Raw genomic sequence first — 24215 nt, forward strand, 5'->3', positions numbered from 1 at the left:
GGCTGTTACTAAAAGAGGTCAGTATTTTCTTTTTAAAGAAGTGAATACTTTATCATCAAAGACACATCAAATTGAGCAATAGTGACAGTAAAGACATGTAATGCTTTTGAACTGTATTAATCAAAGAGTCCTGATCAGCACAAAGAGCATCAAATTAGAATATTAGAATGATTTTTGAAGGATCATGTAACACTGAAGACTGGAATATTGGCTTAAACTGTAATAATTCCATTAGTCAAGGTTAGTTAATGCATTAACGGATATTAACTAACAATGAGCAACTCATTTGTTACAGTATTTATTCATCTTTGTTAACATTAATTGATACAAATACAACTGTTCATTGTTAGTTCAGGTTCATTAACTAATGTTAAAAGATACAACTTTTGATTTTAATCAAGTATTAGTAAATGTTGTGATTAACATTAACTGGGATTTATAAATCCTTTAGAAATAATTCATTGTTAGTTCATGTTAACTAATGATAGCAAATTAAACCTTATTGTAAAGTATTACCAATATTTCACAGTATTACTGTATTTTGGATCAAATAAATGCAGCCTTGGTGAGCATAAGAGACTTTTTCCAAAAACATAAACAAATATAAGCATAACAAAACCAGGCCTGGTTCTCTCTCGTCTTACGCTGTCATCACTCCTCCTTTTATCCTTCCGGAGCTCCTCTGTGAGACTCTAGACTGGTGTGACACTCATTAGCCCTCACGTCACCGGCCTTGCTCTGCTCCCACAGCTCTCGGCCCCACCCTGGTTGCCACATACCCCCATCGCCCCTCACAGGCCGGAGACCCTCGAGATTGCACTGTAAAACCACCACCAACCCATCCGCAGCACCTGGGGGTAAGGACAGATGAGACGAGAAAAAAGGAGACGGAAGGATGAGGAGCTATCCTCCACCAGCTGGGTGAAATACTCTACGATGCCTGGTGGACAGTGACGGCTCCTCTGGCTTCGGGCACCCGGCAGCGAGTCCCCCGTTTCCAGCTCCTCACCATCATGGTAGATGGCAGCAGGCTCCGGCCTCAGGCAAGCGCCGGCGACTCCTCGACTTCCTCTCAGATGGCAGCCGCCCCTCCACAACCTCAGTTCGTCCGTCCCCCCGGCAAGGTACTCCAGCCCACCGCCTCAAGCATCCATGGCGACAGACGCCGCTCAGCTTAATGGCACCGTGGATTTCCCACAGTGGCAAGGGCGCTTTGACAGCACATTCCTCCTTCCTCCCGGGTTTCGGCACCAATATAGCAAGGTTTAAAGGTCCCATGGCATGGCATTTTTCTATTATTTTATAGTGTTTCCTGAGGTGTACTTATATTGTTAGTATGATTTTTACATCATAAAATGTCATAATTTAGAAATAAAAGGCATTTTGTCTATACTGCTGTTTGCCCTGTGGCTGACTGCCCTGTTTCAAGAGGCGTGTCCGCTGTGAGACTTCAGTAAAAACGCCCACTGTTGTGATTGGCTGACATCTTTGCATTTGAAATGAGCGGAGGGGCCTGGTTTAACGAGGTCTACGACGCACGAGCTGCTGCCAGAGAGACGGATGGACCTGAGTTCACTTCTCATCAGTTCTCTCAGCATGTCTCAGTTCAGGGTGAACTTTTGTAGTTACTAGAATATACTTCAGGTTATTAGTTTATTTCTAGTCGGAGGGGCTGTCACTCATGTCAGAAAGTTAGTAACTTTAGTAAATTATGGATCAGTGCTGACTCGAGACGCGAACCGTTTAGAACGATTCAGTCCGATTTGGTGAACTGGTTCGGTTCACTAAAAAGAACCGATTCAAAAGAATGATTCTTTCGCGAACCGGACATCACGGAGACAGAGCGATTGCTAACAAGTTATTTATAGTAACTACTGAGTTGTGAGAGCGCTGTCTGTCAGCGCGAGTTTATTGTGTTTGTATCTGAGAGTTCTGAATAAACACGAGTCCCAGTCACGCCGAGTCCATCTTCATCATTATTCTACCAACTTTGTAACACATGCAATGTACCATTACAGCGAGATGAACGAGTTAGTAAGTTTGATTAAAGCATTATTTCTAGATATGTTCCAATCATATGAAAAGCGTCAGTGACGCGCATTGAGTAACTTACACAGCGCAAACAAAGACACAACAGCAGTAATCGAATGTAATCCAGTTTATTGTGGGGCTAGGCTGGCTAGCCCAGATACCCTCACGCTTACCCCCCTTCTGCTTAATCTCATGCCGCGTTTGGTGCCTCCGCTGTGGGCCAGATGCAGTACTGGGGGTCGGGGATGTTGAAGGCCGAGCTTCGGCGTGCGTGAGGTTTATCTCTAAAGATGTGGCTCTGCCGATGTTAAGCAGAAACTCCCGACTGTATGCACATTTAAGAACAGATAGACGCGACGAGGACGTACAAAAACACTGACTCACAAGATATAAAACACGAAAACACTGTTCTGTCGGGAGAGAGAGAAGCCGCAGTGTGTGCACGAATAATAAATAATTAGCTACACATAAGAAATCACTGATCACAGATCAGAAGGAACTGAAAAAAGACTTCTGTTTTCATTTGTACATCCAAACACTGAGAAACTGCCAGCATTCACTCGTTCACAACCCATGATCTCTCGAGCGTTTGCATGGGCGTGCCAGATTCTCTGGGCGAAGGAAAGGGAGGTAACCGTTCCTGCTTGGACGTCAAACCAGGAGACTTCAGGATTGGCTCGTCTGGCCTGTCATTTTCTCAAAGGCAGAGAAAGACAGCCAGAGCTCGGTTTTACACCGATCAACATTTCTATCCACTTGGGGACAATATTCAGGCTAGGGGAACTCATATTAATGTTGAAATACCTCATAAAATGAAAATTTCATTCCATGGGACCTTTAAAGGGTCAGGGAAGAAGGAAACGTGAACCGGAGAACATGATTACTTTGTGTAAATACATTTAAGTTGACTCTGTGGGGTATTAAATAATCTGTGTAAATACACAGTATTTGCCACTTCTGTGTTCAGTAAAATTGCTCTAAGGATCTGAGCTCATGGTCTGAAGCGCAAGGCGCAGGTGCACTTATAGAATCCACTTTTGCTAGTTTAACGATGAAAAAAAAATGGTGGGCACGCCTGGTGCATGGTCCAAAAGGGTTGTAGCTAGTCTGTTTGAGGTGTTACGTGCAATAAACCAATCAGAGTCTCATCTCCCATTCCCTAGTTAAACTCTGCAGCATATTTTGAATTTTTTAGAGGATTTGGCATATCTGAATTTAAAAGAGTGCCCTTCCCACATACATTGGAGTAAATAGATAAAAATGGTCTCATTTTACAGAAAACACTCTGAATTTTAACACAGTGGTGGAATATTGCATATATTATATTGTATAAATTCACAATTTTATGATAAACACATATAAAAAGTCATTTTTTGATACTGTTTTTAATTAATATTTTATATATATTTAAAAAAAAAATTGACCTTTTTTTTCTATGTCCCTTTAGAATTTTTCTTTTGATTCCACTAGGTGTCAGTAAACAGGGGAAAAAAGAATTTTCTTGATATCTCATTCCAAAAAATTTTTTTTGAGATTAATCTGTGCAAACTATATAATCACTCCTACTCCTCTCCATTGATTTTCCATAGCCGCTAGGAAATCGAAAAGAAGGCTCCGCCTCCTCAACTTTGTAAAGGGAGATCTCTGGCTCTGATTGGTCTAGAAGCATGATCGACATGTCTATAGAAAGCTGAGATACACAGCTTTTTTGACGTATCACGCAATACTTGATGACGTCATCATAAATCGCGGCTAACACAGCCGCTCCAAACTAAGGATAATAAGAGTATTTGTCTGCATCGCATGTTTTGATCTGGACATCGGTGACATATTACAGTGTCATTTGGCCATTCATGCTCACAGACATGTGAAAATACTCTCATTTTGAAGAAAACAACCTAAGGAACGAGCTGATATAGCGTTTGTGGCTAGTAGCTCCACACGGAGTAAGTGATCCGAGCAGGAATATGACTCATGTGTTTGCTTGTTCAAAAGAATCGATTCAGTTTTCGTAAATCTTTTGATAATAATGTTACTGTAAATTGTTGGATCGGTGAAATAAACTGCACAGTGATATTCTGGAGAGTGAGAGCTTTCATTTGATATATGACTTGTCTATTTTTGGTGAGTTTGTGATATAAATATTAAATTTAATATCGCTCATACCATTTTTTCAAGGGGGGGTCGTCGCGGGGGGGTCGAATTTAGACCTTATTATCTTCTTCTATGTAACATAAATTCTAAAGTGATTGGGTTTTCCTGAAAGCTGAGGTTCTAAGCTTTCAAACAATACCATATATATTTATGTTTGTGATGCAAAACTTAGAGATTTTTTAAAATGATTATGATGATGCAAAATTGGACCCACCGGTGGGTCCGCAGAGTTTAAGTGGTTAAAAGCCAGTTGCGCTTGCACCATGGATGATTTGCTATTTACATGGCGGAATTTGAAAGCGGAAAGAGTGAACGCTTCTCCAGAGAAAAATCCTTTTATTTTGAATATTTTAAAATGTTGTGTGCTGCTGCACGTCCCTGTGTGTGTAATAAGCAGAGTGTATGCACGTTGCGCACCCTCCTAGTGCCACATACTACTAACACAAAAAATACTGTTGGTCAATGGCGCAGTCGATTTCAGTTGCCTCAAAATAGCAATGTGCCAACAATCCACCTGAACACACCTCGTTTTCAGACCAGCATGCCCATGGGCGAACAGATGGACACATGATTCTGGACATGAAAATGATAACTGGGTCGAGCTGAAACTAGCAAAAAACACGCTGGGTGTATGATAGGGCCCTAAATAGGCAAATTTAACCATATACAGTAATATACAGCAATTGCTCTTATAATTCTGAGCGACGCCCCTGACCAGATGCAAACAGGGCCTTAAAGATTGAAAGGATTGTAATTAGGAAAGACATTGGTGAGGCGGACGCTCAACTTTTCAGTCTGCAGGCTAAAACCTATTAGTGGTGTAGCATCAGTCTTTCTTCCCATTCACCAAATGATCTTCCCTTCATTATCTCATTACGTTATCGCCCTCAAGACTAAGCACCATGCTGATAAAGTCAAACTGTTGAGCTCTCCCAAAACGTGTGAAACTTTCCTTACAGATTTCCCTGCATGCGGTCTGAAACATGAAGTCCTGGTTGCCCTGGGTTTCACCTGTTCCATAGTTCACTCCAAGCGGCTTCAAAACGACGAGACAAATTCACCTCGGGCGTTCTGTAGAGTTCAATTAATGCGGGTTACGGCAGTAGATGCAAATTTGCCCATGTGTGCGACAACTTCATTTACGAGGCCCAGAGAGAGGTTTTTCCCTAGACACGGGACCATTATGATTGGATGTCTGTTCTAATTCCTCATTTAGACACCGACATTGGCTCTCAAATAAGCCACTGATAACGTGGATTCTTTTTTTCCTCTCTCCCTGGGACAAACAGAGCCTGAAGAATGATATGGCTGACATTGACAGGTCTACATATGATGCAGTCAGCGAAGAAGATTCTTTCTCGTCTGTTAATGTCAGGTGGGGAATGAGTTCATTTAAATGATAGCTGAACACCAGAATATTAATGAAGAGAGAGTTCTGGCATGGAAAACCTGAAGGATTAAAGTCAAGATGAGTGTTAGCTATGTCGGTTAGACATGTTATTAGTACAAATCATTAGTAACCTTAACAAACGCTATTATGTTATATAATACCAAACAGATCGTTAGGCCTACTTAAAGGCACAGTTCACCTTGAATATTAGATTTCAGTGATGTTGTTTCAAAACCATATTCTGTTGCTGTTTTTCATGGAACTTTAATTTTTTTTTTTTTTTTTTTTTTTTTTAAGAATGTTTATGATGTTACAAGAGGAAAAATTTACAGCATTTAGATTTCGAATGGTGTGAGGTTGAGTAGAAAAAGACAGAATTGTGATAATTTGCATGAACTACAAATTAAATTGTTCGGAATGTTGTAGAACTTTTATTTATTTTCTTGCATATGAATATTAACGTTTATGTTTATTGACGCCTCAGAGTAAAACACAAAAAAAGTTAATTGTGAAGAAAGTTAAAAATAAAAGTCTTGCCAAAATGTGAGATACAAAGTTACATTAAAGTAACAATTTGTGTGATATAAATTAAAAATGAGCAAAAACAAAGTCAACACTGCAAGATATAAAGTCACAGTTATGAGAAATAGTTGCAAATACATTTGAAATCTTTCTATTTTTGATTATCATTTTTTTATAGTAAGGTGGAAACTGGCATCTGTAAATGTGTTATTTTATACATATTTTTTTTTTTAGATGTTTGGATGTAGGTGGTTTGATGCTTTTTGCTTCACTAGCATCGTCTGCATCGGGAGTTAAGACAGCAGTTTGAGCCAGCGGCTCGAATTGATAAGGCTCTGGCCCTGTGTCTACAGACAATTCACCCTCCTCCACTTCAGGTGAAGGTGGGGGAGAAAAGTCTTCTACTTCGAATGACCGCTCTGTTGCAAAGCGACTGCCGTCACTGCCGTGAGCGAGCTCTTAACATATTATACTCCATCACGTCTACTGTGGTCTCAAAATTCTGGCCAGTTGATAATACAGAGAATATCGAAATCAACTGCAGGCGGTCGATCCTTTTCCTATTTAGCACCTAAACTCTGGAACAGTCTTCCTAACATTGTTCGGGAAGCAGACACACTCTGTCAGTTTAAATCTAGACTAAAAACACATCTCTTTACTATGGCATACACATAAAACACTTTTTTCAATTAAATGATTGTTAGGCTGCATTAACTAGGTCAGCCGGAACCGGGAACACTTCCCATAACACCTGATGAACCCGTTACATCATCAGAAGAATGGCATCTACTCTAATGTTAGTCTCTCTGTTTAATCCCGAGGTTTACCGCAGTCAGCCGGATCTGGGCCGTATCCAGATCAGATGGCGGACCAGCGCCCAGACATGACCAACACTTGACCCTGAAGTTTCTGCAGAGACCGTGTCAATTAGACTCCCCCTGAAATTGCCTCATCGACACGGCATCCTCAATAAACCCGTCTCCGGCGTGATGACTCCAATCGTTCGAATATTCCTATGTAAAAATTGTTTAATCGATACGTCATCCTCAAATAAACCCGTCTCCGGCTTGATGACTCCGATTTTTCGAATATTGCAATTTAATAATTGTTTAATCAATACTTCATCCTCAATAAACCCGTCTCCGCCGTGTTGCCTCCGATCTTATGAATATTCTGATCTAATATGACCCCTGACCTGTAAAGTTGCCAGAATAATAATCATACGCTGTTTGTTAATTGGCCAGAGGAGAACTGGCACCCCGACTGAGCCTGGTTTCTCCCAAGGTTTATTTTTCTCCATTAGGTCACCTGATGGAGTTTTGGTTCCTTGCCACTGTCGCTCATTTGGGGACACTAAATTTTCAACTAAATATCCAAATAAATCTAATTAGTAAACTGAATTAACCATATAAACTAAATTACTGATCTGCCCACATTGTCACTGTATGATAATTCAAATGAGCTAGATGACATCACCGTTTTCTCCAGAGCGGCTGTACGGCCGAATAAAATTCTGTTGCATTATTTTTCTGTTTAAAGCTACACTGTGTAACTTTTTTAGTCTATTCTTAGCTAAAAACACTTAGTTCTTTCAAAAATATATGTGCTCATTAATGTATATTTACTTCTTTCACGTAATAAAGTATTCTCGTAAGTTTATAATATGCCATTGAAAATACATAAGGTAATGGGATCTAACGGTGGTCGCCATGTTGCCCCTCCATCTTGAAAGTACATTAGCCAAAGAGGGACATACCCGTAAATTCAAGCTTCGCCTTTGGCGTTTTAACCGGTTTTAACACTGTGCGCGTCAACTTGTTCAGACTTGTCTGGTGCATGCGCAGAGAGTTTTCATCTCAGCAGCTCCAGTAACAGAGTTATACGGAGTTTTCCTGGCTTGTTTATTCCTCAAAAGTCTGTTTTTCCTTGTGTGGTATTTCTGTGCGTTAATAACTCCGTAAGTAATAATAGTTATTGTCATTGTGGATGTGTTTCAGAGTGTGTCATCATGTAATTCAGTTGATGTTACCTCAGAAGTATTTTTGTGTCAACATACAATAGCGTAATGCTCACCTATATTTGAATAGTCATTCAGTTATTAACAATGTTTATTCGTTTATAGAAAATATTTGCTTGTAATGTATGTTGATGGAAATATGTATCAGGTCTGATCGGCATATTAACACTTGTTATACAGAGCTAAACCTGCGCACACACTTTTGTAACCGGACACCGCTTGTTAGCAGCGGCAGCTCCGCTCCTTTTAATGCAGCTGCATTTAGCGCCTATATGTGGTACAATAAGCTCTGGTTTACGGTTACATTATACAAATGTAACTTATAAGTATAGTTATACAGTTCTTAACTTTGTATATTCTGTCATGTCATTATCATGTATATTTACCATCCTAATTTGTTCTCTCACAGAAACCACATTTATGTACATATCCATGCAAACCTGTTTATGCCTTGCAATTGGATGACTGAATAAACATTACTATCATCAAAGTTCACTCTGGATTAGCTGCAGTTCTTTCTAGCCGAATAATTAGGCCAGTTGAGTTCCAACCATCCCACTGCGCACAGAATATCCCACAGGCACCGTGTCGAATGTGGACGAGGTCGAACTGGAAGCCATATTAATCTTGGACTAAATCGGCCACCGTAGGAGTTAAAACGAAATCGGAATTGAACAGAACAGAAACTAAAATTCACTGGATGGTCATATACAAGTTCACCACTAGATGGGGGAAAATATCACACAGTGTAGCTTTAACACTGTGAATCTGCTTTGAAACAATCTGCATTGTAAAAAGCGCTATATAAATAAAGTTGACTTGACTTGACTTGACTCCAGTCACTTTCCATCTTTGCGAGTCTGACAGCTGTCAATCAATCCGTCACTACCGGTCTCAGGTGCACGCCCCCGCTCAGCCCCACCCTCGGTTCGTCCCCTCTGTCTCTGCTGGTCTCTGCCCACTTTTCCAGCATTTTTAAAATATTGCCAGTGGGTGGAGTTAGGCTCCCTTTACCCTTTAACAACTTATAACAGTATAACAATATTTTCCGAAAGTAAGGCATCTTGAATATAGTTTTATTTATTTATTTAAAAATATGTATTTATATAATTTATTTATATAAGTCAAACCTACAAGTTTAGCAAGGGAGTTGAATCAGTGCATTTTTCCAGCCTTTTAGTTTATAGTAATTTAAAATATGAAAATGGTGCAAAAAGAAGCTTTTTAACACAAAAACAAAATCACGTCACAATTTTTAGATATAAAGTCAGAATTAGGAGAAACAAAGTTAAAGCTGCAGGAGTCAAATTGTGGGATATAAAGTCACAATTATGAGTAATAAATTTACAATTAGATGTGTATTTTTTGCATCTTTGAATGGGCATGGGAATCCGTAAATACTTTTTTATAATTTTTTTATAGATGCTTATAGTAGACAGTTTTGATGCTTTGTACTGAAAAAAAAAAAGTGTGGTTCAGGCTCATTCAGTCTTTTCCTGGCACGCACTGGGGCATATAATTATAATTCTATTTAAATTCTCATTGTTGTTGTTGTTGTTTTTAATTGTTTTGTGATGTCAGAAAAGATCAGGTAATTGCTTGTTACTTTTGTTCAAGTGTTGAGGTCTGAGTGGCAGTTCAAGGATAATGTGTTAGTTAGTTGCTAAGTTGGTGGTAGATTATCAAGTAAATCATTTTTGCATTTTAACAGTGAATTAAGTTTTTAGTTTAATGTATTTTTAACAATTGTAAGTAAAGACCTGAATTTGTTTGTCCATTCTGCAAATGTTTTATTTTTTAGTGTGTTCAAATTCATCAAATGTCTTGTCAAAACAGTCGATTTGGAAGCACAACAGTCAGTTCTGGAAGTAAAAACTCCATTCATGTTCTCTATAGGGAACTTGATTTTGAACGATAATGTATAAACCTTTAAAGACAGGCCTACTGTGAGCTACAGGTTTGTTAATTGAAGATATTTGCTACTGCTGAAACTGTCAGACTGCATTATTTCAGCTTATTTCTTAAAGGGGTCCTATAATGCCCCTTTTTACAAGATGTAAAAAGTCTCTTATGTCCCCGGTGTGTGTGTGTGTGTGTGTGTGTGTGTGTGTGTGTGTGTGTGTGTGTGTGTGTGTGTGTGTGTGTGTGTGTGTGTGTGTGTGTGTGTGTGTGTGTGTGTGTGTGTGTGTGTGTGTGTGTGTGTGTGTGTGTGTGTGTGTGTGTGTGTGTGTGTGTGTGTGTGTGTGAAGTTTTCACTCAAAATGCCCCACAGGTCATTTTTAAAGCATGATAAAATTGTCACTTTTTAAGGGTGAGCAAAAACGTGCCAATGTTGTGTGTGTCCCTTTAAATGCAAATGAGCTGCTTCTCCTGCCGCCCCTTTCAAGAAGAGGATGGAGCTATTAAGAGCTTGTATGTTGCTTACCTCACGCGGACATGCACTAAAAAGCTCAGAAACTGTTCAGCGTTTTATGTTCAAACTGGAGTCGGACAATGATGGAGAGACTCACTAAGAAGTGACAACATGTAGAATGCAACAATACGTTTTTGAATGGTTAGTTGATGGGTTTATGTAGCTGATGTGGAGTTAACTATCTTCAAGTCATTGATTAGTATGTTCTGTTATAATAATCTATAACTTATCTTATCTTGTCATCCTCTCAACATGGCCTCACCCCCTTTGTTGCGTGTTCCTGGGGGCAGGGTTTATGTAAAATGTTTGGGTTAGTGATGTCACTAACCCCGGAATAAGCTTGTTGTAGTCCCTACGGCCGTTTGTTTGTAGTCCTTAAAAAGCGATTTCTTAAAAAGAAAACTTCTCCCTTTGCTTTAAACTTTGAGCATCGTAACTTGAAGTCGTAAGCAGATGTCGTTTATGCTCAGATGGCAATATTACACATAGGGCTGTGACAGTGGCAGTTTTTTATCACGGGTACACACACACGGGTATATATATATACATACATACATACACCTCAATTAAATAGCCTACATTTTGAAAATAAAAAAAGAAGACTTCAGATGCAAAAGCCTCTATAAGTCCGCCTGACATTTTTCTTTAAATTAAGAATTTTTGTCAGGCTCCTATGTATAGGTTTCTACCTAAGTACTGGTACTTCTGAAAGGGCTGAGGCTGGGATTTAGTGGGTTTGAAGTGAAAGTATTTTATGAACATATACTATATGCAGAGAGCATTTACTCAATATCGTTATCTCATTTTTGACCGAAGTGGCTTTTAGAGGCTTTTGCATCTGAACTCTTCAAATATAAATAAGGCTCAAACATCCATTTAAGCATGCGTGTTTATTTTAGTACTTCCGTCAATTAAACTACATACTACAGCCTGTAAAACATTTAAATAAATATCAGTAAATAATAATATAAGAAAGTTAAATATTAGTTAAAAAAATATTTGTTTTATTTTTATTGGATTGTAGTAAAAGGTGTGAAGAGTGAATTTATCTTCCGCAGGGTCAAAAACTTTAGGCTTTGTTTGATTATGAACTGCGAGAGAACGCAAAACTAAAAATCTCCAGCATGTATGCAATGCGCAATACACATAACCTTGACGCACCTTAAGTCTAATAACAAGCACAAAATGTGTTAAATAGAATTTGAAGTAAAATGTATCTGTCCTACACGGTTTTCTACTTTACCACAGTAAATGATGCGAATTTACTCCTAATTAAAAGCAAACAAAAGGAAGAAATGTTTAATCCCCAGTGAGAGACGTAAATGAAGATTTGGGAAAATAAATAAGAGATTCCATTTCCAGTAGAATAAAATGGAGTAAGCCTATTGTTAAATTCGTGGAAAATCGGGTGACCAGATTGCAAAACGCAGGCAAAGGTTAAATTTGGCTCACCTCACAAAGCCTACCTCTCTTGTTCAGCATGAATCTCCATGACTGCGATCATTTAATTGCAAACCTATTATTTATTTTGTAAATAAAGCTTTGTGCTTCACCCGTGTCATAATATTCACGCAAAGAAAATGTTTGAAGAAAAAAAACAACAAAAAAACAGTTTTGGCGCGGTTGTCACGTTTACCGGCACAACCCTAATTACACACTTACTAAAGTTAAACAAGTGAAATCCTGATCCACCACCCCTTTAAGTAATCATGTTTAACAGTGGAATATCTGGTGAAAACCTGTTTACATTACATTACCCGTGATGCTGTAGAGAGAATAACACCAATCAGAGAGTAAAAAAAGCAACATGCAAAATAATTATTTAGCTCCGCCCACTCCCATGAAACACTGCAAATGACTTAACTGAGTCGATTGTAACGGAGGCCAACTAGTAGTTGTTGTGCGAGTAAACCTCACTCCTCTGATCTCAAGAGATGCTCTAACGACTGACGCTAGGGGTTGCAGCCTTTAGTCTCCTTGTTAGAGCGTCTGACTCTCATGCCGGCAGACCCAGGTTCGAGTCCCGCTTGGAGCAGGCGGTTCGAACAAGAGGGGCTACATTGGTGCTGTGACCCGGATGGGTGTGAGGTTTAGGGGGGTGAGTGTAACGGAGGCCAGCTAGTAGTTGTTGTGCGAGTAAACCTCACTCCTCTGATCACAAGAGATGCTCTAACGACTGACGCTAGGGGTTGTCTCCTTGTTAGAGCGCCGACTCTCATGCCAGCGGACCCGGGTTCGAGTCCCGCTTGGAGCGGGCGGTCTGATCAAGAGGGGTTACATTGGTGCCGTGACCCGGATGGGAGGGAGGTTTAGGGGGGTGAGTGTAATGGAGGCCAGCTAGTAGTTGCTGTGCGAGTAAACCTCACTCCTCTGATCTCAAGAGACGCTCTAACGACTGACGCTAGGGGTTTCAGCCTTTAGTCTCCTTGTTAGAGCGTCGAACTCTCATGCCGGCGGACCCGGGTTCGAGTCCCACTTGGGCACTCATTCGATTGTGCTGTTCGCAATGCTTCATGGGATTGTAGTTCTTTCCCTCAGTGCAGCCGTTACGTACACTGTCTTGTACCTTTGCTTTCTGTTCGATTTCTGAAAGTTCGTAGTGTTGTGATTTACCTTGTAGCTGATTGTCTTGGTTCATAGCTTAAAGCTCTTTAACAAAGAATTTTAAAATCCATATGGGAAAAAAAGAATGGAAAAAATTGTTCCGGAAGCAACGCTACTGAAAAAGGGGACGTGCATTGTTGCACTCTATTGTTGTGGAATTAGGTTTGTCTGGTGCATTATAGTATTTTCTTGTTTGATATACTTTAGAAGTGGTCCAGTTTTTTTTCTTCTTCTTCTGAATCCTCAGCTGAGTTTCATACCGAAACGGAACAATTTCTTCTCAGAAAGACCACATCCCAGGAGGTCGACTCAGTCACGTATCCTGGGTGTGGATCAGTTCCGGTCTTCTGTAACACTTATAGCTGTGCTGACCTAGAAAAGTGGCAAGGCTTCTGTAACCAGTCCAGCTGTGGAAAAGATGCTCTCAAAAAAAAGCCTCATGGTCAAGGGTGAGAAACCAAGTAGGACAGGCAGGTAATTTTTTATAAAGAAACAAACACTAAGGAGGGTGAGGAGGAACGGCAGGTTGTGGAATGCTCAGCCAAGCTTCAAAGTCAGGAGGGAAAATGTTACACAAAGGCTAAACACAAAAAGAGACTCACCTCAAAGACTCGCAGACAGACCAAAGGGAAAGACGAATCAAAAAGAGGTCAGCTGGTTTGCCGTAAGGGACTTAAAAATGTACATAGATTAAAAGCAAAATAGGTCATTAAATTATCCGATTATATCTACAGGTATGTAGTGTAAATGGCCAGCATGTACATAATATTGCTGGTTCGATTACAGAAGTCCTCTGTGTTGCAGCGTATTTCATCTAGCCTATTAAAGGAGCACTTTGTATTCCCTCAGGGTAAATACATGGCAGATGCTCTGGTTTTTGACCTGACCATTTTTTCAGAATCATTCATTTAGCAAGGCTTTTAACTTGTGATGTTACCTTGGATGCGAGATGTATTATTTACAAGCAGCAGTTTTGTAGTCGAACACGGCAAACAAGATGTTTGTGGGATAAAAATGGCTTTATCTTGGAAAGGGATGGTTCTCCAATTTCTCTTGTTTATATTCTCATTATATGCAGAGGAAATGTTCAAACTTCAAAGGATCAAAGGTGCAGACAGCAGCATTGTGTACACATTTTTTTAAAGGGGGGCATGAGCAGTGCAAGGGTGAGGAAAAAACACTTTCATTAATAGTTTAAATTAAGCACAGTTGATTTTTACATGATGGTTTTCTGTTTACAGCTAGGACTTGATTGAACTGAGCAAATAGACATTACTTTTTTTTTATCCTGCAATAATCATTTGACATTATTATGAAAGATGCATTTTTTGTGGATTGCATTAAAAATCGATTTAGAAAATGGGCATGATGCCTCTTTACAATAAGTAGTGCTAAATGGTTTACATTAGCAGGTCAATATAACCAGAACACAACTCGTGACTTTGTGGCCTTTAAATGTTGCTAGAACACTGTTCAAACTAATCGATCGCAGGAAAAAGATACTTACCCGTCGCAATGAAACCCAATAAGCCGTGTTAGGGAGACATCTTCGCATAGATGCTATTGAGCAGAGGTTTTGTTTGGCTTCCTTGTTAAAAATCTATGCGCTAGAAAGCAATACAAAACCCAGGGGTGAAATAAATCACTGTGACCTCAGTAGCCTTAATGTAAATGTTCATATTTATTGAAAAAACGAAGGAGTTCAATATGACAAGCAAACAAAAGTGCGCTAATTTGTTCACTGGATGTATAGCTGTTTTGCCCTTCATATTTACTATATGGAAAACGTATCATATTACAGTAGTCAGTGTTGGGGGTATCACATTAAAAGTTATGCAAGTTACGTAGTCAGATTACTATTTTCAAGTAATTAGTAAAGAAATGCATTACATTTAAAAAAATAATTGAATGTTAAATAACACAAATATACTTTATGCATTTAATCTCACTTTATTAACCAATGTCTTTGCTGCTGACCTTTGATGATCCAATTCAACCATACCAATAAGCAAAAATGGCTTTAGATAAACATCACATTTGTATGTATTTATTTATTTATTATGGCTAAAGTAATGCTGCGTCCCAATTAGCCTAATTAAACTACGCCCTAAAATAATATACTCTTTTTGTGAAGAAAAAGTACATATTTTTGTTAGTAAAAGAGTAGACAAGCTTTGGGACATACTCCCCCAGTTTCAAGGCTTAAGCTAGTCCCAGACTAAAATGAAGTTTGAGCTCTTTTAACTGAACGCAGCTTGCACTGACATGTCTTAAAATATGTCAGTGCCATTGCTTTGTCTCAAGAAGCAATCAGAAATGTTATTATTTTTTCCTTTCTAAGGCACGTTTATAAAAGCTACTTAAATGTCCTAATTGAACTAAGGCCTAATCCTGGCTTAATCTAAGCCCTGTCTGTGAAACCGGGCCTTTATCACGTCACACAATTGCGTCTTTATAACAGTTGCTCTCTGTCGCATCCTGACATGCATCCTGTCACGCATCCTGTCACCATAAACTGTCCTGTCAATCATCTTGTCACAGTTAACATCCCCCACATTTCATTTAATTTCCTACCTATTGGAGAGAAATGCAGTAGCACGCTGATCTGCCAGTCGCGGATCTTTCATGTGGAGAACTCTTCTCATATTAATGCATAATGATACATTTAAAAGTGAATGGCAAAACAGATCTTTATAAAAGTCAACATTGTTATTGCAGATGAAATATAACACAGATAATATATACATATTTATGCCATGGTCTGTCTGAATACTCAAATTTATCCGGGAATTACTGAGTCCGACCTCCAGAAGATTAGAAATGCACCTGCACTCTCCTCTTCCACACCCATCAGCCTTGTAAGAAAAGTTTGGTTTGACACGCAGCTGCATTTTGCATGGAGGGGGAGAGAAGGAAACCGCAACCTATCAAAAGAGTCTTTCGTTCTCTGGCAAGACCAGAATGGCCTGGAGTACCTGACCCTGGCGCACAACACAGAAACAAAAAATCACAAAGATCCCACTGCATCGGAAAGAGAAAATTTGCGAGGATTTATGTTTGCGTGCCCAGGTGACCCACTTTGTCCCGTAGACAGCTTTAAAAAATACCTTTTAAAGTGCCCATTCAATGCCGGAGCCTTCTGTCTGCATCCCAAGCACATCCCTCTGTGCAAACTCGAGAACACTGAAGTGTGGTTCACCAGGGAGCCGATGGGGGTCAACTACCTCGGCATATTTGTGAAAAGGTAGCTAAAATATTTAATGGATATTCCATTTTAATCCTATGAATTCAAAATGTTTGTGATCATAATATTTTCCAAATCTAATTGCATACTTGAAATTGTCTTTCAGGTGAAAGGTATCACACAAAAGTACACAAACCATAGTTTGCGGAGCACTGCCATTGGTCGCCTTTCTGACGCAGGACTAGAGAGTCGCCAGATCATGTCAGTGACTTGTCTTCTCCATTTTTCCTATAGCATTTTATAACTGATTTAAAGACACCATTGCTTGACAAAGTCTTTATCGCTTATGATGTTGTGTTTTGTTATGTGATGGTTAATAGCTGCTCTGAGACACATCAGACTTGCAACACTATATTTGCGTCCAGTGGTAGTCTGAACAGAGGCATAAAACTCTCGCAATGTCTCATTAAGAAGGGAAGCAGGGTATGTCTCAACATTAGCATTTTGTTTGTTTGTTTCTGATACAAAAAGTATTTGAATGTGTTCATTGCCCATTTAATTGTTTTTTTTTGTATTAACCTCATCCTTGTCATCTTCTATCTGCCTGCGCTCTGCTGGTGTTTTTCCATGTGCCGTTTATAGTTACATTTCCTTTTTTAATGCTATCTTCTCCATTTCCTCCAGTTCATCTTGTGCCTCGGCCCATTTATCAAAATTGTCATATTCACCAAAAATGTTAAATGACGCAAAAATCATCCATTTAGCTAAGTAAATAGCAAATGTTTGCAATAAAAACTATTTATTGCACACCTTCCAGCCAATCAGAATCGAGCATTCAGACAGACCATGGCATAAATATATCTTTTTTTTGTTGTTTCAGGTTAAACTTGGATTATTAGTCACTCATAATTGCCATGTTTTGTAGTAACACTTTACTTTACTTTAGTTCTGAACTGAATCCACCTCCAATGGTTTGTAGGCAATATTAGTGCATGGATCCACACTTTGAAAATCTACTGGAAATAGTAGACCATCCGGGTACTTTTGACATATTCTTTTCAACACACTATGCTTTGAGACACATTTATTTGGATGGATAGTATGGACATTGGGACGCAGGGCTTAAGTGTTGAACTTTCTTTTCCTGCATCCAATTCTTCTGCAATCCAGAATGGCAGCAGAGCTGAAAGGTTTGTTTGAGTTGCGCCCTCTACTGTACAGGCATGAATTTTCCTTCAGCATGAGCCTTATTCATTTCACTTTGGGTGTGAAAGGGCCTTTACATTTGATGCCAACTCTGAATCAACATACAAAACTTCCAAATAGTCTATATATTGTAATCATTATTGTAATGGGGTTCAGACGTTCAGGGAAGAAGGAGGCGGGAACCGGCGAACAGTAAACAACAAACTTTAATCAAATAAAAATCGATCACGGCGGCCGCGGCACCTGGGGGTAAGGACAGAGAGGTGAGAGAACGGAGCCGGGAGCACGAGGAGCGACAGAGACGAGATAGTGGAGAGAGGAGAAAAGAAAAGTGGGAGAAAAAAAAATTCTGGTCCGGTTCCCGGACACACTGCCACTTGGTCTTTAGCCAGCCGAGAGGCTCTTCCTCGCGGTGCCATGCGATGGCACTGGACGCTCGGTGGACGACTCGATCCTTCTCCGCCCCCGGCGGCCGGCGGTGACTCCTCCTACTGAGGGCAGCCGGCAGCGAGTCCTAGTCCCGTGCTCCCTGCTCCTCCCCAACATGGCGGACGGCAGCAGGCTCTGGCTCAGGGCAAGCGCTGGCGACTCCTCCGCTCCCTCTCGGACAGCACCCACCCCACCTCGACCCAGGGGCACGGCAGCGAGCTCTCCGTACCACCGGATCTTCACTCGCTCCAGCACCACCGCCTCGGGCAGCCACTCGTGGTCTTCTCTCTTCCGTGCTGCCCGAACTCCTCAGCACCGTGATCCCCCTCAGCAGCAAGGGCTCTTCGACAGCATGTCCCTCCTTCCTCCAGGGCTTCGGCACCAATGTAACGGGGTTCAGACGTTTAGGGAAGAAGGAGGCGGGAACCGGCGAACAGTAAACAACAAACTTTAATCAAATAAATAAACAAAGTGAAAGTAAAAGTGGCAGCCCCTCACGGATGACTGCCACGCACACACATAACAAAACATAAATAAAACACAACTTAAAGTCCAGGCCTGGTCCTCTCTCGTCCTTCACTGTCGTTGCTCCTCCTTTATACTCCCGTCACCCCTCCGTGAGACACGAGGCCAACGGCACGCAGCTGGCGATCATCATCACTAATGACCGCAACCTCGTTCCTGCTCTCACGGTCCCTCAGCCTCGCTGCTCGCCACAATTATGATCCCAACTTGTAATAATTACTTTAATGAGCTCATTGTTTCTGCCTAAAATTAATATATAATTATAGGTAACTGCATGATAACTGTACATTTCTGACATATAGACATTGTTTTGAGAGAGACACTCTGATAGACGATTATTCTAAATTGTTATGTAGAAGCATTTTCTGTAAAGCTACTTTGAAATTATGTGTATTGTGAAAAGTGCTATAAAAATACATTGGAATTGAACATTTGCCAATTTAACTTTATTTGTTATTAAAAAACAAACAAGCAACCCTAGTCCACGTGAGAAAAAGTAATACAAAAATAACGTAACTCATTAATTTCCATAAAAAGTAACTAAGTAACACAGTTAGTTACTTTTTGAGGGAATAAGAAATATTGTAATGCATTACTTTTAAAAGTAACATTCCTGAACACTGACTGTAGTTGTCTCTATCAGCATTAATTTGTCTTCATTTTCAGGTTTATCACAATTTTGACCTATATGAATTCCTGGCTTTCATATAGATTTGTTATTGCATTGGCACTGTTTAACCTGTTTTCCACTTGTGTGGATAGGAATGACAGTGAGTAAACTGGTGATAGAGTAAAGAGGAATGAACAGGTGAGGGAAAGAGCCAGAGATGAACTGAAAGTGAGAGGCTAGGCTACACAGCCAGTGACTGAACAGATACCACAAAGCCTGGTTGTATTTGATAGGAAGGAGCCTTAATTAGCACTGTTCGGTAAGATATCATCTCAGTGTGTGGCCAGTGCTGGGACGTTGCTAATTCCCCCAGTACTTTCAGATCACCTTGGTGTAGGATTTGTGTTGACCAATTAATCTCTAGACTTAAATCTGGGTCTTTTGCTCACACAAAGCTACCATATGGCTTCAGGAAGATTGGAATGTAACGCACAAACATCCTTAAAATGTTTTACTGGTGTTTCTGAAGTCCGCCAGATGTGGTCACTATCACGCATGTTTAGAGAACACACACACAACGAAAAAAGTGATACAAGTTAAATAAGGGAAGGAACGAGAGGGTTATATACGTAACCGAGACGATTTAACGCACATCAACAACAACATTTCTTTCTGCCATTTTTTCCGTCATCAAACATGTTGGAGATAACAACTATTTCTGCTTTGGTCCTGTTGTGGAAGTCCCAAATACTCTGGAAAGCCACATGCCTACGTGTCTGGGTTCACAGCACTACTTGAGGATGATGGGCTGAAATCGTTTAACTTGCACGGAAGATGCGATTGAGACGAATATCCAATGCTTTCTCACTTCTATTTGTACGAAGTGGCTAATTCGTATTAATTTGCACGATTTGTCTATACTGCAGTGATGGGTAGGTTTAGGGGCGGGGTTTGAGGTTAGGTCATTCATATGAAATCAAATTATTTGACCAACTTGTCAAATACGTACGATTTAGCAAAAGCCGTACCAATTCGTACAAATTCGTACGAATTAGCCACCTCGTAAAATACGTACGAATTGCCGTGAGATTGGGTTGGAATATCACACGTTCGGGGTAAACGCGTTGCCCACTTCACGTCATACAGTTGCCTCTATTAATTTGCGTCTATTCGAATTTGCTATTTGAGTCTTTGCATTGACTTTGTACGTAATCATAATCAATAATTAAAGTCACTTTTGGTGTGCACACACCATTATACAAATTGTTCCATTTGAAAAAAAAAAACGTCTTGTGTCAGATGGCCTGCACTGGAGACTTTGGATTTAAGTCGCCCAAGTTTCACGGCACATAATTTTTTTAACATACTGAAGAATTTAGTTTGAGGCCATTTGGATCTTCTAAATACGACTAATTTCATTTCAGTAATCTTTGTTTGCGGCACTTTGTTGCATGCTGGGCTGATTTCAGATTTACTCATGTGCATTTTAATTATTTTGACTACTAGACTAAGTGTGCGGTATGCAGATAATCGTAATTGTCATAATAAACACGCACACTACTTTCATCTGACTTCTTCAACTGGCTTGCTTGACAAAAGTTCAGCACTTAGCATTTTAATGCACCGTCACATTAAAATATTCATTTTTAAGTGAACCGTTCTCAATCTGTTCCTGTTCAACCTCTCTCTCTAGAGTGAATGTGTCCTGTGTCTGTTCCTCATATGAGCTAGTATTTCTGAAAATTGTCGCAACAGTCACAACATTATAAAAGTTCCATATTTGACACATTCTTGTAGAGTTATTATGGATTATTTGAACTATTGTCTTCATAATCGATCATTGGTTTAATTTCATATTACTCCAGTACTTCTGCACATCCCTAATTTTAACAGAATACACAGATAGTCAGATGTCATGCTTAAATACTACATTATTGTAAACTACTAGAGTTATTGTCTCCCAAAAGAAAGAACTGATTCTGAACTGCCTGAAACGAGTCGTCAGATAATCCAGTCTCTCTTCCTACACAAACCTGTGTAGGTTTGTAAAAAAATTGCATAACGCCGGCTATGGTCTTCATTGACTGTCCGTGAACAATGTCTACTTTGACCCGTCCTCAAACAATGTAGTTGGAATTGATAAGATAAAACCGACGCCATCATTACCTTATTGATCACTGTGTATACAAGTACTGAGGAAATCTCCAGAGCTGAAATTCAGATATGGAAATGGATGTTTTGTTTATGACGCGTTGAAAGTGGTAGACAAATCATTGACCAATCAGAGCAGAGCAGGCTCTCGGGGGAAAAAAAGGGGTTTAGAGAGACAGAATCCTTTATTGAACCCTTTCAGACATTGTGAGAAAAGATGTGATGCCACAATGTATATTATAAGAACATTAAAGTGTTTGGATTAGTGCTGTCAAAATTAACTCGTTAACGCATGAGATTAATTAAAAAAAATTATGCAATTAACGCAGCATCCATTTTTCTGTCATCCTTTGGCTAGCGTTACATTATGATCATGCTCTTATTCATGCAAATGGTTTTAATCCATTCAAGCGCGATAAGACAAAAAAGAACGCGCTGTCTGTGTGAATGTCGCCAGAATCAAGTTCTCTTTCGCACTTCAACAAACAATAACACACTTTTATGTCAAAATGCCCGTTTGTTGAGTATTCTTATAAGAGCAGTCTTAAATTAGTTAAATAATGTCTTAAATGAACTTAAAGCTGCAGTCCGTAACTTTTTTTGGTTAAAAATTATCCAAAATCAATTTTTGAACAAGTACACAACAAGCCAGTATTCAAAACTATCTCCTTACTTTAGCCCGATTCACAATGGTAAGCTTGTAATAATGTGTAATAATTTGAGTGGTATGGTGGATGTCCACAGGAAATTCAAGCATGTCTTTGTGTCATTATGTCACGTCTGTAGTAGTAGTAACACAAGTGAGGAGCATGTTCTTCAGCGGATCATTTATAGCCTTTTCTCACAGCAGCTGGAGTGATTAAATTTATCAATTTGATGGCGGATTTGAATCCAGAAATGTCCAAATGACAATCAAGAGGGAAAACTCTTATTTAGGTTATTCTCCAAGATAATCTGTGATTCTAAAGTAGCTACAGTATCAACACTGGTGCGGTGACTGACAACGGCACAAACTCCTCAAAACATTAGATTCAGCCGCGCCGACGTACAACTCACGTACAGATGATAACTCCGCAAATAACTGCAGTTGCAGGTTTCAAACAGAGATGACGACACAGAGGCAAAGCGTACGAACTGCAGCTTTAAAGATTTATGAGAAAAAGAGATATGTGTGACAGCGCGTCAGATCCGCGTCATGTTTGGCAGCGGCAGATCTTAAAGTGACATCAGCCACTAATGATGTCTGTCATTAAAGTAAATCAAATCAGCTTATATGTTAGACAGGTAGGAATACCACATGTAATATGACATTTATTGTAATGGGTTTGTGTGAAGATTGTTTTAAGCTCACTTAAATTAAAAAGTTGTTATTTTTAAAGCCTTATAAATGTTGAAATTGATAGCTTTCAATTATACTGTACTGTACTGTTGAATGTGTATCATTACTGTTAATTAAAATTAAAAATCAATTTCATAGAGACATCAGCAGTAGCAGTATTATACTGGCTATCATTAATTAATAGATTACAACAAAAATTTAAAATATACTGTATTTAATAGGGATGCACGATATTATCGGCACAACATCGGAATCGGAAACGGCCGATGCCGATTTTTATATTTTATGCGTTTATCAGCCGATTCCGATGTCTGATTTTGATGATTCCGATTTTTTCTGATAGGAAAAAATTATGCCGATATGACAGAAGCCTCCTCCAGGTCCTAGTGCCCGGCCTCTACAATGTTATATATATATGTAGAGGGGGGCGCTGTTGTTACAGTAAAAAAATGAAAAGTAGAATACACAAATACATTGAAGTTCATTATTTTTCTGAATAAATAAAGCAGTAATGATGTCAAATCACAAGCATGCCACTTGTAAATAAATACTTTGATATACAGTTTATTAATCTGTAATAACATTTTATGAAATGGATGATGAAAAATAATCCAAGGAGCACTAAAATAATTTTATATTTTTTATTCGAAGCTAAAGACAGCATCAACTGATGCCATGCCACCCCCACTTCATGTGCACAAACATTAAATCCAAAAATAAAATATTTAGTTTACAACTGCATCTGTCTGGGGTGAAAAAATCACGGACTTTATTATTGTTATTTTTAGAGAAAATATACTCCTATTATAAAAATAACTTTATTAACATTTATTTATCTTTAACAAGTATCCTTTTAGTAAGGAGACCTTAGAAATCTGAAACCAGAATGAAAAAGAAAAATATTTTGCTCAAAATGGTGGTTTCCAAACAAAGGAAAAAAATAAACATTTATCCTTATCGATATCGGTAACGGCCAAAATGAGTTGAAAAATATCGGATATCGGCAAAAATCCAATATCGTACATCCCTAGTATTTAAGTTAATATATAAATATCTTTTTTTAAGTGTGATTAATTCGTTATTTTTTTATTGATTGACAGAACTAGTTTGGATGCATTGTGGTTGAATATAATAGAACTGGAGAACACCCTTCAAAAATTTGAAAATAATTATGTAAATAATGACATTTATTTCTAGATAAGCTATTTATTCACATATGTAAATGCCCGTGATACACAGCTTAAAATGACGACTCCAGATATGCATCCATCTTATGATACACATATCGTATATAGGCCTACCTTTGCTGCCTAGGTTAGTGATATATTCAAACATAGTGTTTATATCTGCTAGCAGGTTTGTCTTAATCCTGAAAGATTACAGCCACCATCATGCGAGTCATTCTGTGCACAATTGGCCGTCATCCAATTCATTACATTAGCAAACAATTGCTTATCCCCCATTAAGCAGGGCCAAATGTTGACTTCTTGTACTCGATTGTAATGTGCAGTCTGTAATTTCAAAGGTACATCACACTTCACTCTTAATGAGGCAATAAATCTTGTTTATGTGCTTTTACATGAACAGACATGAAATTGACAACGCTTTGAATCGTCTGAATAAGTGGGTGAGGTATGAGA

The sequence above is a fragment of the Gobio gobio genome (assembly GCF_949357685.1).
Source record: "Gobio gobio genome assembly, chromosome: 20".
Classification (NCBI taxonomy): domain Eukaryota; kingdom Metazoa; phylum Chordata; class Actinopteri; order Cypriniformes; family Gobionidae; genus Gobio; species Gobio gobio.